The sequence below is a fragment of the Trichechus manatus genome, unplaced genomic scaffold (assembly GCF_000243295.1).
Source record: "Trichechus manatus latirostris isolate Lorelei unplaced genomic scaffold, TriManLat1.0 scaffold00025, whole genome shotgun sequence".
NCBI lineage: Eukaryota > Metazoa > Chordata > Mammalia > Sirenia > Trichechidae > Trichechus > Trichechus manatus.
In genome coordinates this window covers 11,483,801-11,496,375 of record NW_004443961.1, presented here as the reverse complement: position 1 = coordinate 11,496,375, position 12,575 = coordinate 11,483,801, and positions in this window count along the sequence as shown.

Sequence of the window (12,575 nt, the reverse complement as noted above, 5' to 3'; positions counted from 1 at the left end):
TAGCAATAAAATGTTGGGAAATGGGAGAAATTAAACGATTAAGCAGAGTAGGGTTACGTTATGACTCGGTTGAACCATGATCTGGATTCAGCCTAATTCAGTTAAGATTTCCAGTTTATCCTTTGTGAAAACAAGAAGTGTTTACCTCTTCTAGACATCTCAGGACTATCAGAGCAAGTTATCAAGGAATATATATAAAAAGGCTATCATCAAACAGCAAGTTCATATTTTATACCTCTTTAATGTTTCAAAATGTCAATCAATGTGTAGGAAATAAAAAGTCAATGTTTAAGTACCTCTTTTCAATGTTAACAGTTATTAAATACTGAAAAGACCATGTCTTTTCTATGTATTTTCCTTGTTAGTACATATAACACAAACTTGGAAGCTCTAATTGGATTATGAGTGCACTAGAGAAAAAGGAAGTTATTGTTTGCTGTTCCCCAGCGATACTTGAAAAAAGGAAACATGGACGCTTCACAGCCACTTTGTTTCTGAAAGATTTTATACCATTGTTAAGAACCTAGACTCCAGAATACAGGCAGGATAATTTTTGCTTAATAAAGAACTCAGGCCAGTTTATCCTACACATAAAGAGTGAAATACTAAAGGGCGATCCCTATCAGACACTTGTCTTGGGCACAGGTATTCTTTATCCTTGTTACTGTGCTGCAAAGATCTGCCCGCTGATGTATTCCTGCTGCAGAAGCCCTAGAACAGTACAGAGAATTCCTACTCCTCTACTTATTGTATTTTTGGAAGATACAGAAATCTGCAAGGTTCTGCCCCAAGCCTTAAATTACTGTAAAACTTCTGTTTCCATATTTAGCACCAAGCATACCATATCAGAAATCTCATAGTTAGGTCAGCCTTTTTTACTTGTTTCTTTTTGTTGTCGTTGTTCCTGTGGGCTTCCTGGAATATTTTCAAGGTTAATAAGCACACACACATACACACACATGCACACATACACACATACTCCTTTAGAAATTACAGGTAGAGAATTCAGTGAATGCCAGATGTTTAACTTCTCCTACAATCTGGCACAGCTCTTGCAAGGTGAAATTGCTTTTGCATTCAATACTTATTACATTTTGGACTAATTTCTCTTTTAAGTCATACCATGAGTAAATCACATTAACTCTTTCAGCCTGTTCAGTTAACTGAAGGTCAGGAACCCACTCTATTACTGCTGGATACCCCATGGCTAGGTCCACTGTCAGACACACGGTAAGCAGACAGTCAGTATACATTGGGTGAATCGAATGGGATATAGCATGTCGTGCTTTATCTCCCTCTCCCTATCCACCCTCTAGGGAGACTAAAAGTTCTGTAATAAGATGTTGAAGGATCTTAACTGGTTCTTAAATGAACTCACCCTACACGAATTTTGTGAAGTAAGTCATATTGATTTTTAATAAAAGAGATCAACACCTTCTCTAACGGACCTGAAATTTTTTAAGTTTCCATCCTCAAAATGGACAAATGTACTTAAAAGAGAAATTTAGTTCTGTTTGTTTCAAAAATGAAACATTGCCTTACTATGGATACCCTTATGACCCTGAATTCATACATACAATTTTCAGAGCAAAGAATTTGATAATGCTTTGTATTTTGTTTGCTATTTATTGAATAGTATAAAGAGTGGTTCAGTGGAAGAATTCTTACCTTCCATGCCGGAGACCCGGTTTGATTCCTAGCCAATGCACCTCATGCGCAGCCACCACCTGTCTGTCAGGGGAGGCTTACTGTGATGCAGAGCTTCCACGTGAAGAAGAATGAGTAAGAAAGGATTGGCAATCTGCTAATGAAAAAATATGAATCAAAACGATCTACAACAGATCATAGGGATGGCACAGGATTGGACAGCATTTCATTCTGTTGTGCATGAGGTTGCCATGAGTTGGGGGCTGACTCACAGTAGCTAACAACAAATAAAGAGTTAAAATAAATTTCTAGAATATGCAGCTCTTCAGAGCAGTTAAAAGTTATACATTTTATTTCTTAAAACAAGAAAACAGTTTTTTCATCCATTTTGTTATATCACCCAGAGTTTTAAAAAATATTTACATGTACAGATTAATCTATGAAAAGTATACGCAACTTCATTTTCTACATATTTTATCCTAATATGTGGTTAATAAAGATAGTATCTATTTATTTCACCAGTTATGCCTAGTATAACTAGGTTCTTAACAATGCTATAAAAGCTTTGAGAGATAAAGTAGCTGTGAAGTGTTTATTTTTCCTCTTTTCAAGTATTGCTTGGTAAAAGTAAACGACAACATCCTTTTGGCTAGTTCATGCACAATTCAAAACAATATGTATTTATTTCTCTACAGCAACATCTTCAGTTAGGCAGTTAGGCCGGGGTGACTTTAGGGAGATAAAATCCCTTGGTCTTCCCTTTGAAGGGAAGAGGTTGGAGAGAGAGAGTCAGTATGGAAGCCTGAATCTTAGAAATAAAAATTACAGCAGAAGCTTAATAAGATCATAATTTGTTATCACAAAAAGTTTCCTGGGTTAAAAAATGGGCAAAAGACATGAAAAGACATTTCAAAAAGGACATACAATCAGCCAACAAACACATGAAAAGATGCTTGGGATCATTAGTCGTTAGAGAGATGCAAATCAAAACTACAAGGAGATCTCATCTCACCCTTACAAAAATGGCACTGATAAAAGAAACAGAAAATAACAAATGTTGGTGAGGATGTGATTGGAACACTTATCCACTGGTGGTGGGATTATAAAATGGTAAAACCACTATAGGAAAACAGTTTGAAGCTTCCTCAAAAAGCTAGAAATAGAAATACTTTATGATCCAGCAATCCCACTCCTAGGTATATATTCTAGAGATCTAATAAAAGAGACATGGATAGACATATGCACACCTGTGTTCATTGCAGCATTATTCACAGCAGCAAAAAGATGGAAACAACCTAAGTGTCCAACCACAAATGAATGAATTAACAAAATGTGCTACATACATACAATGGAATACTATGCAGCCATAAAGAATAATGATGAGTCCTCAAAACATCTTATGATATGGATGAATCTGGAGGACATTTTGCTGAGTGAAATAAGTCGATCACAAAAGGACAAATATTGTATAATCACATTTTTATAAGAATACAAGAATAGGTATATATACGAAGATCAACACTCATTGGTGGTTACCAGGGATGGGGGGGTAGAGGGGAGAGCACTCTTGAGACAGTAGACACTTGTCATTTTTTGTGATAGAAAGGGTAGCATTGAATGTGGGTGAAGTGCATACAGCTTGACCAACGTACATGATGTCAATTAGAGGTGCACAAGAGAAAAGGATGTTTTTGGTAAAGGATATGAAAAATATAATTTTGCAACAACACCAACAAAAACCAAAACATATATGTGTGATTACACAAATATGTATCTAGGCATGTATTTGTATGAGTGTGAATATGTGGGTATATATGTGTACACAGATAGATGTATCTATAGGCTTGTGTGCATACAAGCACAAGCATGTATGTGCATGCGTGCATATCCATATATATAATAAACCGCATAGGGAACACTGATACGGATACTTCTTTGACATAACTAAACACCTCATGAGACTGGTTTTCTGAGTTTGAAGGCTTTAGACAATAATCTTGTGGGATAACACAGTTAATTGGCATAATATAGTCCGTAAAGTGCATGTTCTACATCCCGATGTGGTTAGTAGTGTCTGGGGTATTAAAAGCTTGTGAGGAGCCATCTAACACACAAATATTGGTTTTTACTAATTCAGAACAAAAGAGAAAGAAGGGAAACAAAGACTCAAAGAAGAAAGTAGTCTACAGGGCTAATAGTCTACAAGAACCACAACCTCATTTACCCTGAGACCAGAACTAGATGGTGCCTGGCTACCACTACCAAGTGTTCTTATAAGGGCCACAGTAAATCGATTTTTATAGAATAGGATAAAAATGTGGAACAAAATTCAAATTATTAAAAAATCCAGACTTACTGGACCAACTGAGAGTAGAGTACTCTCCGAGACTATTGCCCTGAGATACTCTTTAAACTTTAAACCAAAATTAGACCTTGAGGTCCCTTTAAGCTAAATAACAGATTGGCTCATAAAATAAAGACTATCACCCATAAGTAATGAGCTCCTTTAAAAAATCATCTGTATGAGAACAAATGGTCAAAAATCACTCTAAAGCAAAGATGAGATGGTAAGAGGGCAGGGAAACTAGAGTACTGGAAATGGTACAACCAGAACAGATGAATGAGAATGATGACACTCTATGAAAAGTGTAACCAATATCACTGAATAATCTGTGCAGAAGTTGTTAAGTGGGAACCTAACTTGCTGTGTAAACTTTCACATTAAAGAAAATAGAATACAAAAAAACAAAAAGTTCCTGGGTTTAGCATGCTAATTTCATGTCCAAGATATTTCTTCACCTTGCAACTTATCCTTGTTTGTATTTTGTTCTCTATTGAGTTCTTAGTAAAAAAAAAAATTAATAATAAATTCAATTTGACTTTATAAGTGGAACAACAGAGAAATGTTATATTTCATTCAAGCACTCAGATTTGGTTAGGGAACAAAGAAGCACTCTAAGGCAGCATTTTTCATATACCCATTCAAATGTACCCTATGGAATTTTTGTTGTTATTTTTATTACAGCTGTAATCTTTAAAGCATTGTCATGTGACTGTAATAACTCAAATATGCCTTTGTGTTTTGGGGATATTATGAAGCCTAGTTATGATAATGTAATATATTCAGGTTAATGAAGAAAACATGGAGATAAAATGATAGGTGAATGATGCCTCATACTAAAGGAGGCCAATTTTTGTCAGAGCACACAATTGGTTTATGACCAATTTGAAAAAAGAAAAGTGTGAGATAATTAGGTCATCACACATTAATACATGAATTATGGGAAAGCTGAACTGAATATATCATTTCATGGTAACCAGTTCCATTTTTCTCATGGTTTTGAATTAGTTTTAGCCAAATGTCATGTCTTTCTCTTCCCCTCATGGCCAATCAATTGCCAAGACCCATTCATTTAATTTCCTAAGAATCTCTCATCTGCTTCTCCTTCATTCTACTGTTGTGGTTCTGTCCTCCAGCCTGGACTATTCCAGTAACCTTTTAAATTGTCTGTATTTGTCTACTCTTTCTCGCCAAAATACTCCACATTCCAGCCAGCCTGATTTTTTATTGAACAGAAATTTTTTACACGACCCCATGGATAAAAATCTTGAATGGCTTTTCATTGCTCTGAAGATAAAAACCATTAGACTTAACATGGACTCTCACACCCTCACGGTCTGGGTCCAGGACTATCTATGACTCCAGATTTGTTCCCACCAAGTCATAAATTACATGCTATGTTCTAACCACAGCAGTCTTCTTTCTGGTCCTCAAACATAGCATACACTTCCTTGTGATGATAAAATTCGCAAATTCTGGTGTTAGGAAATATGTTGTTGTTGTTGTTCGGTGCCTTCAAGTCGATTCTGACTCGTAGTGACCCCATGCAACAGAGTATAACTGCCCCATAGGGTTTTTTGTCTGTAGTCTTTACAGAAGCAGATCTCCAGGTCTTTTCTCCCATGGAGTCGCTGTGAGTTTGAATCACTAATCTTTCTGTTAACAGCCAAGTGCTTAACCGTTGCACAACCAGGGCTCCTTCACTCTAACAATTGTTTATTTAGTTCATCTTTTAGCTTTTTCAGCAAAACTTATTTCCTCAAGGTAGGCTTCTCTAAAGCTGCAAACAAAGTTAAGTTTCTATTATTTTGAGGTCTTATGATAGCATGTAGATTTCCTTCAGAATATTTATCACAGTTGGTAATTAGACTTTTATTTGGGTTGCTAATTGATTACTGTTTCTCACTAAGTTTTAAGCTCCAAAGAGAATGAGATCATGTATAGACATGTATAAACAATGTATACTAAGTGCTCACTGTTGTATTACTAGAGCCTAGTGCAGGGTTGGGAACCATTGAATGTCAAATGCATCAATTGTGCTAGCAAATAAATTCTGTAAATATGAAGTTTATATAATTACAATTTACATTTCCTTTTCTTATTTGTTTTAATTTCAACACTATTATGATTTACAATTTAAAAATGCTTTAGTTTTAGGTTTTTACATATATAAATAATGATATAATTACACCAATATAATAGATTTTTGAGTTTCCTTTTAAATTGAGTACATTAAGTACTCTAAAAGATAAATGAAATAGAAAGCCCTTGAAAAGATAAATTGAATGTTATTAGCTACCAAAGAAGAGGAAAACAAGCTGGGTGTTTAGGCCCTTTACAAAGGAAAGAATATCTTGGAGAATTGGTTTGATCATCAGAATGATCTGGGGCATAGCATATTATCACTTTATATTGGAAACATTTTAACTTACCCATAATCTACAATTGTGTTTGCAAAAATTTATTTGTTGAAAACAAAGGAAAATTACTTATTTGGAGTCCTGAAAATTGGGGGATTGAATTTCTATCATTTCGCTATTAAAAAGTCCTAATCATCTTCTGACATAGAGGGTTAATGTCAGAGATACAGCTGTAGAACCTGTGAAATGGGGAGACAAATGCCAGGAAGAGATCTGAGATTGGTGTATTCCACTTGCTGTGAAGAAAACTGCTGAAGAGAAACCTATGGTGCCTAGGTGTGGATACGATAAAGAAGCAGGGTGGCAAATACAGCAAGAGAGCTACAAAACTAAAGGTAGGTCCTAGTACTGTGTGCCATCAAGTCAATTCTGACTTACAGTGACCCTATAGGACAGAGTAGAACTGTCACATAGGGTTTCCTGGGCTATAATCACTATGGGAGAAGATTGACAGATCTTTTCTTCCACTGAGGCACTGAGTGGGTTCAAACAGCTGACCATTCAGTTAGCAGCCTTGGAAACCTTATGTGGCACTTCTACTCTGTCCTTACAGGTCTCTATGAGTTAGAATAGACTGGATGACAATGGGTTAGGTAACATACAATGAATTAATTCAGGACAGTGTCATCAACTCTGCATTGAAATTCAAAGGTAGTTACCCTCAGGGATTTCTACTTCTGATATTGATGAAATAACTTCTACTGGACTAAGGTGTGCCTGACCCAAGCCATGGTGTTTTCAATCACCTCATATGCATTTGAAAGCTGGACAATGAATAAGGAAGATGGAAGAAGAATTGATGCCTTTGAATTATAGTGTCAGTGAAGAATATAGAATATAGCATGGATTGCTAGAAGAATGGACAAATCTGTCTTGGAAAAAGTACAGCCAGAATGATCCTTAGAAGCTAGGATGACTGGACTTCATCTTGTATACTTTGAACATGTTATCAGGAGGAACCAGTCCCTGGAGAAGGACATCACGCTTTGTAAAGTAGAGGGTCAGCAAAAAAGAGGAAGATCCTCTAAAAGATTGATTGACACAGTGGCTACAACAATGGGCTCAAACATAGCAATGATTGTGAGGATGGCATGGGTTCAGGCAGCGTTTTGTTCTGTTGTAGATTGGTCACTCTGCGTTGGAACTGTATCGACGGCACCTAACAACAACAACAGAGAATATCTGAAAATATATTTTTTTAATCACCTGATAGACTTAATCTAATGGACAGAAGATAGAATAAATCAACTTGATAAATCAATAGAAATTATCCAATCTGAAGAACAGAGAGAAAAGATATTGAAAATATAGGAAGAAACCATCAGAGATATGTGAGACAATAAAAAAAGACATAACATATGTGTAACTGGAGTCCCTAAAGGAAAGGATAAAAAAATGTGGCATAAAAAATGTCTGGAAAAACAATATCCCAAAACTTCCCAAATATGGTAAAAGACCTAAATCTACAGATCAAAGAAGTTCATCGAATCCTAAGGTGGGGAGGGGGATACATACTACAGCTTACCCTGTTATAGTCAATCTACTGAAAATTAAAAAGAAAGAGGGTAAAGAAATCATGAATGCAAGCAGAGATTACACATTACATGCAGGGGAACCACAATGACACTGACTTCTTATCAGAAACAATGGAAGCCAGATAGCATCTTAAAAGTGCTGAAAGAAAATATAAATCTATCAACTCTATACCTAGTGAAAACATATATCAAAAATGTAAGCAAAATGAAAATATTCTCAGATTTACAAAAACAGAGATTTAAAAGAATAACTGTGTTATAAAAATTACTTAAAAAAGTTATTCAGGCTGATGGAAAATAATACCAGATAGAAATTTACACTTCCTGTAGGAATGAAGATTTCCAGAAAGGGTAATTTTAAAAGATTATATACCTCTTAATATTTTTAAAGTGTATATAGATATTTAAAGAACTAAAAAATAACATTATAAGTTGTTTGTAATATATGTCATTTTAATTTTGCATAAATGTAAATTGTATATATAAATTCACTACATTCATTAATTGATGTATATACATTATTTATAAATTATTTTACTTTATACATTTTAAATGTATAAATACATATACTATATATGAATAATGTATATAAATATATTTAATATAGAAAGGATTGGCACACGTTTTCTGTGAACGACAACAGTATTTTTTTAGCTTTATAAGCCACTCATGGTCTCTGTTGCTTCTTCTTCTTCTCCTTCTTCTTCTTTTTTCTTTTTGATATACATGTACTCTTTTAAAAATGTGGAAACCCTGGTGGCATAGTGGTTAAGTGCTATGGCTGCTAACCAAAAGGTTGGCAGTTCAAATCCACCAGGTGCTCCTTGGAAACTCTATGGGGCAGTTCTACTCTGTCCTATATGGTCGCTATGAGTCAGAATTGACTCAACAGCAATGGGATTTTTTGGTTTTAAAAATGTAAAATTTAGTCCTAAGGCCATACAAAAACAGATTACAGGCAAGATTTGGCCCTTTGGCTATAGTTTGCAAACACCTGAACTATTGTACAAAGGAGAGGAGTAAATGGAAGCAGTGATTTGCAAGGTTCTTAAATTTTATATAAAGTAATACAAATTTAATTTTAATTAGACTATGAAAAGGTAAGGATGACTATTTTAATCTGATTAACACTAATAATGTAATTCAAATGAGTGGATAGCTAAAATGTCAATAGATATGTTAAAATGGAATTCTCATAAATTTTTAACTTACAAAAATAAGGCAGTAAAGAAGTATTTTAATGGAGTTTATTTTCTGATACTATATCTAACCTCAACAAGTCATAACATTTTTACAAAATTTTTATTTTTAAATTATTTTAGATTTACAGAAGAGTTGAAAAATAACAGCTTCTCCATCTCTCAACAAGTGGTAATTTTTAAAGGTTAGTTGCAATCTTGAATTTGAAAATATAACAGTGAACTTTTGCACTTTGTATCTCTCTTGCACTTTGAATGGATTTTGTGCCCGTGCATGGCTTTGTTACTTCACACTTCAGTCACTTGGAAAATATCGGTTTACTGAGCTGTGCAAATGTGACATAGTTCATTGTACAATATCAAAATATTACACATGCTAATAATTACCATTGATCTCATCAGAAACACCTTTTAAGCACTGTGAAACTATCGAACTTGTAATGGTGAGTAAATGTTTTCCAATTCCAATTTTCACGTAAAAGCTTGAATTTCGTTATTAGCAACAACTATTTTCAGTTTTTTTTTCCTTTGAAGTGATACTCTCATTTATTTCAAGAAAATATCTCCAAATACTTATGTATGGATAACCAAAGTTTGCCTCTCAATTGCTCTTTCAAGTAAAAATGATGCTTCATGAAAGCCATGGGTAGTTCATCCCACAACTCAAATAATTAGGTGAGAAGCTCTACTCATGTTTCACATCATGACTTGCAAAATTGCTCACATACAGTGTTGCTTTTTCATGTTGAGCTTAACAATCACATTTAATTCTTTATGTATTGACTCTCCATTGCTTATATTGTTTGCTATTAGTAACTCAAAACTAAAAACTAACATTTTCTTATTGCTAAATATAGTTTGCATTTTTTTCAATTTAAAAATATTTGACTGCAGAACCAAGTGTGTTATGACTGCATTTCCTCTCAAAAGAAGTTGGTCTTGAAGTTTAACCAAGAAGAAAATGATCATAAAATTTAGATAGTTTATTAATTCAACATTTCTAAAATTTGTAGCAAGTAACAATTACATATATATATATATATATGTATATATATATATATATATAGAACTATAAAGAACTTGGCTACTTAAAACCAAAATTAAAGTCTGTTGCAGGCAAGGGCATATTCTTGACTGTTTTACTTACTTTGAACCTTTAAATTACTTACTACAGAAAGTTTATAACTTGGATTCAGTAGATGAGCTGTAATTAGCTGGTTTTAGGGCAGTTGGTCTTGCTTATAGAACTGAAGTAAATATGTTTCCTTGATGTCAACTAGAATTTATCTTTTAATTATTTCACTTAGCAAATCCATACCACAGGTCAACTGTGTCCCAGGGTATATATACTCTTGATTGAATCTAATGGCTATACTGAGATCATTATACACAGATTACTTACAGTATTTTGAGGCAATGAGTAGTTTATAATTAAATATGAATATAAGAGCTTGTGGGAAAATGAAAGCTAGCAAAAGTTTAATGTTAAGTGTAAATCGACAGTTTTTCTAGAGGAAAAATTGGAATTATCAAAGACCTTAAAACTGTACATCCTTTGATCTAGGAATTTCACTTATAGGAATCCATCCTAAGGAAATCATCAAACAAGTTCACAACTTACAAAAGGAAAAACAACAAGCTTGCTGATCATTATATCTTTCCTGAATGGTGGTATTTTTGATACTTTGTTTACATATTACAAGAATTATATTTACTTATTAATATGACTAAAACAACAGAGCCTGAGTATCTTTTTATTTGGGAATAATAAGATGAACGTGGGTCAAAGTCTAGAAAAATTCTATTCTAATTTTATTATTTTACTGTAGTACTGCATCAACACTGAGATTACTGAATAACAGATGGAAATGCTAAATCTCTACGTACATGTCAAACCCATAAGGTGGTTGTAGAACTTGATGTTTTATTTCAAAAAGCCTGCATTTTTTTCCTTAGGAAGCAAGAATATTTCAAGTGAAAAGAAAAAGTAGCACAGTAATGGTTTCAGATGTCCAGAAGCGCTCTGCTTGAGGTGGATTCTGAGCTCACATACTTTCTACTTAATTGGACCCCACCCCCCAGCGTCCACATTTCTCACACCAAGAATCATGAATCTTTGCAAACTGATGCCTGATTATATTTTTGGTGATTTTTACTCCCTGCAGGCAGTTTGAAGTTGTTAGCGGTAGCAATATTCTAACAGGTTTTTTTTTGGAAGAAAGACGTTCTATTCAATTATGGAATGAATGCTATTGTGCCACTTCTAAACAACAAGGGAACCACAGCACTGCTTGCTGAATGCTTTCAATGTGCCAGAAAATGTAGTGTTATTTACATGCTTACAGAATCTAATTGATGTAACAATCATCACATCCGTTAAACCTGTTGCTGTCCAGTAGATTCCGACTCACAGCGACCCTACAGGACAGAATAGAACTGCCCCATAGGGTTTCCAAGGAGCGCCTGGTGGATTTAAAATGCCGACGTTTTGGTGAGCAGCCGTAGCTCTTAACCACTGAGCCAGCAGAGTTTCCAACAATCATCAAAGGTAAAAGCAGGTATTTGTCTCCATTTTGTAAGTGGAAAAATTGAGTTTACACGTATGTCTCAATATGTGCCGCTAGAACTAGGATATGAACCCAGTATGAGTTGAGGCAAGGGCACAAACAACTCTCCTGTATTGACTCAGCATTTTTTGAAGTAAAATAATTTTGTATTTTGGAAAATACATGGCTGCCTTAAAGATTGTTTTAAAAATACAAAATTTCTTTTGAAAAATTTCAAGGTTAGAAAATGAAAATAACTTGCTACAACTGTCAATCTAAATTAATTTGAATTATGGATAAAATCCTTGGTTGCTTCCAATGGTCACAGATATTTTAGGAAGGCTGGAGAGCCCAGTTCAGAAACTATCCAAGGCGCTAAGGAGGGTGGGGATGAGTTGGAATCCACTCAACAGCAATGGGTTTGGTTTTATTTAAGGAGGGTAGGTGGTCAAGAACACAGGAGCGTACTGGATACGTAGAATACTACTGGTCCTGCCATCGCTGAACCATTTCCACTGCGAGCAGCGCCCTCACCTGGATGCTTCTCATTGCTGCCACTCACGCTTTTTACTCAGCTGCGGCTATCAACATCGCTAACTGCCCTGTGTTTTTTAAAAGTATATTTAAAGTGCGCTAGCCAGAAATTCCAACAAAACATTGAATTAAAGTGGTGATAGCAGACATCCTTTTCTCATTCCTGATCTTAGGTGCAAAGCATTCAGCCTTTCATCATCAACTATAATGTTAGCTGCAGAGTTTCATGTTGTTGCTAGGTGCCGTCGAGACGGTTCTAACTGGTAACGACACGACGTACAACAGAAGGAAACATTGCCCTGTCCTGCGCTATTCTCACAATTGTTGTTATGCTTGAGCCCATTGTTGCAGCC